Here is a 5,000-nt window from a genome sequence, read left to right on the forward strand (position 1 = left end):
TCTCTCACAGGAGATTCTGTCATTTAAAATGGAATAGGAAGTGAGGAAGTTACTCCTATTTGCCGTATGAAACTGTCATGTGAGTTGGTGACAGGTCATTTGGATTTTGCAGTAAGGGATTCATTGGCTGTTGAAAGAGTAGAAGCTGTACTGGGAAATGTGGTTATTGGAGTGCCATTTGTGCCTTGTCACTTTGTAACAGAGAAACCACTGAAGTATAGTCCTTAGACTGAACTCGAGAAGGACTACCCATATCTTTTTCCTATTTTTGTGACAACTATGAGTATGACGAAGAAAGTGGCTGCAGATAAAGATAGAGAAACTGAAAAATCAATGGACTTGGAAGATTTATTCACGGATGAAGAGGGTTCTCATGATAGCACACAAGAGGAGAGCTCACGAGAGAGCCAGAAAGAACAGGAACGACAGATGAATTAACAAGAAAGAAAAGGAAGCAATGGATTTGGAAGAAATGAAAAAGAAAGGTAACATTAAAAGTAGGACATACGAGTCGAAAAAAGGCTAAAGGGTTTGCAACAGAATGATGCGACGGTAACAGAATGATTTTACAGTGTAGTGGATGTGACCAGGGTGCAGCAGTCACCCACCTGTTATTACCTCAAGGATAGATTGCTAAGAAGAAGCATAGACACGCTGATATCCCTAGGAATCTGGAATGGGGTATATACCATCAGATACTTATTCTCGCACAGCTGAGAAAACTGGTGATTGCCGTAGCACATGAGACAGGACACATAGGACGAAGAAAGACAAGAGAGAAGATTATGTGACACCTTTTCTAGCCTTTCCTGCATAAGGAAGTGAGTCAGTTTTGCCGTGCATGTTACGTTTGCCAGATGGCTGGAAAGCCTAAGGGTTACATTAAGAAGGCTCCCTTACACCCGATTGAAGCACGAGGAGAACCAGTCAGCAAGGAAATGATGAACATTGTAGAACCTTTACCGAGAAGGAAGAGAGGCTACAAATATATGCTAACTTTGTTATGTCCAGTGACAATATACCCAAAAGCCATACCCGTCAGGAACATCAGTGCCAATGTAATCGCCGCGAAGTTACTAGACTTTTTTAGCATTACAGAAATCATTCAGAATAACTGAGGAACAAATTTCCCGTCAAAATTGTTTCAGGACGGGATTAACCTATTGGATGTGAGGCAACAGCTTTGTAATGCCTCTCACCCAGAGACCCAAGGTGCATCAAAGAAATTTTATCAAACCCTAAAGAGTATATTAACAATGTACTGCCATGAAACAGGATATGAATGGGGCATAGGACTAACATATATGTTATTTAAGGTAAGCAATATTTGCCAAGAAAGCATGGAATATAGTCCAAATGAATTGGTGTTTGGACGAGAAGCAAGAGGACCAATTAAAATGTTGGCAGAAAAAATTGAAAGATCAGAGTAAATGGATCGAGAATGTGTCAAGAACTTGAGGAAGATGAGTGGCAGCATCAGAAAGTTTTCCCTCAAAAACTTGAAATGAGACAACGAAAAATAATAAAAGGTTTGATATGAAAAGTAAGAACAGAGAGTATGCGGTATGATAATGTGTGTTGATTTTCTTACCAATAAGGAGATTCCAACTCACAAACAAGTTCCAAAGACCATTACGGGTTTTGTAGAAAATCAGTGACCGAACCTATGCTATCATAGTTTCTAAGCATTATTACTGATTTCCTAAGTAATAGATCTCAAAGAGTTGTTGTTCAGGGGCCCCATAGTGAGTATAGGAATGTGATATCCGGTGTTCCACAGGATAGTGGTCTTGGCCCATTACTTCTCATACTATATACACAGGACATGTTGTTTGGCCTAGAAAACAAGATTGCTGCATATGCAGATGATGCTACTCCCTTTGCATCAATTCCATCCCCTGAATGTAGATCTGGGGTTGGTGAATCCTTTGGTAGAGATCTAGCTAAAATTAGTGCATGGTGCAAATTATGTGGTATGAAGATGAATCCTAACAAAATTCAAAGTATGATTGTAAGTAGGTCAAGGACGGTGGCTCCTCAACATCCGGATCTCAGTATTGATAATATTTCTTTAAATTTGTATAATTCTTTAAAAATTATAGGTATGATTCTCGACAGCAAATTTACTTTTGAGATACACATTAGGTCTGTGTCTTCTTCAATTCCTCAAAAATTAGCCTTATTGAGAAAGTCTTACAAGATTTTCGGTGATCAATCTATTCTGAAAAAGTGTTTTAATTATTTCATTCTACCTTATTTTGAGTATTGTTCTCCTGTATGGTCTTCAGGTGCTGAATTATATCCTAATTTATTGGACAGAAATTTATAGTGTATTAAATTTTTTATTCCTGATCTAGATATTAATCTTTGGCACTGTCGTTCAATTAGTTCATTGTACATGTTGCATAGGATTTTTCATAACTCTGACCATCCTTAACGTTCAGATCTCCCTGGACAATGCTATCCTGTTCGTAATACTAGGCAGGCAGTTAATTCAAATAGCCAGTCCTTCATCATGAGGCTTTATACAACACAGTATTCTAGAAGTTCTATTCCAGCTGTGGCCAAGTTGTGGAATGATCTTCCTAATCGGTTAGTTGAATCAGTAGAACTTCAAAAGTTCAAAGTTGCAGCAGTTTTATTTTATTTTGACCAGGCTGACATGAGTATTTTTATACTTTATATATGACATATCTGTTTTGACGTTGTTAATAGTTTATATATGATATTTCTGTTTTGATGTTGTTACTGTTTTTAGAAAGTTTTATTGTTAATTTGTTCTCATCATTTATTTAAATCCTTATTTCCTTTCCTCACTAGGCTATTTTTCCCTATTGGAGCCCTTGGGCTTATAGCATCTTGCTCTTCCAACTAGGGTTGTAGCTTGGCTAATAATAATAATAATAATAATAATAATAATAAGAATAATAATAATAATAATATCGCAACACCAGGAAGAAGCTAGAGGAAGGTACATGGTAACTTATTGAAACTTTACTGAAGCAAAAACGAGACCAATGATACACAGGTGTGTATGGCGCTAACCATTCCATCCACGAAGATGATGATGGATACAAGGTAGGGGCTGTAAGCAAAGTGAATAATTCGTCCATCATTAGGAACTTAAAAAGAAATTAACGCATTTGAACAAGGAACAGCAAGAGGAATTATGCTGCTTGATTAAAAGTTACCCTGAAATTGTCTTAGTCGTCCCGAAATGAACCAAATTGATGAGGAACGAGATACACCTCAATACAACGGAAAGACCATTCGAACAACGTGCTTATCGACTGTCACTGTATCACCGAAAAGTCATGAGTAAGGAAGTGGAATATTTGTTGCGAACCAGATTGGCTGAACAAAGCACCAGCCCCAAGAAAAAGTTTGTATGGACAGCCAGTTCCCGGAATCCTTCGATAATATAAAGGATATATTAACAGTGAAACTGATACTGCAAACACCGGATCTCAAAGAGAAATTCGTTATCCCAGTGGATGCGTCAAACAGTGGGATTGAGGCTGCCCTATTGCAAGAGGGCATGGAAGGAATTCTTCATCCTATTGGTTCATATCATTGAAGCTGAAGAAGCATCAACCGGCCTACTCGACAGTTAAAAAGGAGCTGCCAGCGCTAATTCCAGAGGTAAGGAGGTTTGAAGTGTATGTAAATAGACCAAAGCATGAAGAAATTACGGTTTACTCAAATCACAATCATTTAACTTTTTTTAATAGAATGAAGAATAATAATCAAAGGTTAACTAAATGTTAATTTTGTTTGCAACTATATTGTATTAATGTATAGCTTATATCTGGTAAAGAGAACGTACCTGCAGATTATTCATCTTAGGCTGATTCAGCCCAGAATTAAATAATCTTTTTGTGGGGAACTATCTTACGAAGCTGGTCTATAGAAAAGTAGATTATTCCATTAATGTGTTTCATTTGTGTATTTAAGAGATGTATAGCCAGCTAATAAGTTGGATCTTACTCATGTGGGATTAGTTAAAGGTTTGTAAATTACACAGGACTATCATAATTCATTTGGTTATATTTCAATTCATTCCCGCATATGTATATTTACATCAATTTTAAGAATTACAATTTTATTTCACATACTTTGTTATGAAGTCATATGTAATCTTGTGAAAAGGTATAATATGACACACACGAGGGATTGCATCATGTTTCCACGTGGTTCAAAATTACATTAAGGTTCTGGACTAAGCCTACTCTTTTTTTAATGTTACGTTTGGAGGTGGGTGGAGTTAGCTGAGAGGGCTGCCATAATTGACACTGCCAAGTTAGCCCCAATGACATCGCGAGGGCCTGGCCGGACCTACCCCCACACTTCAAGAATGATTAGCTCGAAAATTCCAGAATGAATTAGGACAATATATATAGGGCTTCCAAATGAATAGGAGAAAGAGATCCAGCCGGACATTCTGAAAGAGCCAACTTCCGAGAATCTTCTCACCAGCATCTCTTCACCCATAGTGACTGAAAAACTTTGGTTATATTTTTGTATTTTACTTTGAAAAAAGAGAAATGTATTTGTGAGTACAGTTTATATTGTGTTTTTTTTTTTTTTCTGAAACTGCCCCCGTTAGTTTGATTAAAAAGTGAAGTGCATTATTTTCCTTAACCGTTATGTAATCTTTTATCAGACCAAAAGACGTAGGAGTGACAATTATTTATAGGTAGGTGTAATTATTTTTATTCACTATAGTATTATAGTGTCAACTTTTCATTAACTGCTAAACCTCAATACTTTCATGATTCAATTTCCAGTGAATCAAGTGATTATAAAATTAGTGAAGTGTCTGATATATATATATATATATATATATATATATATATATATATATATATATATATATATATATATATATATGTATATATATATATATATATATATATATATATATATATATATATATATATATATATATATATATATATTTTACCTCATACCTCAGGTCGAACTTTACCCCCTTCAAATGA

Source organism: Palaemon carinicauda, chromosome 16 (genome assembly GCF_036898095.1).
Source record: "Palaemon carinicauda isolate YSFRI2023 chromosome 16, ASM3689809v2, whole genome shotgun sequence".
NCBI lineage: Eukaryota > Metazoa > Arthropoda > Malacostraca > Decapoda > Palaemonidae > Palaemon > Palaemon carinicauda.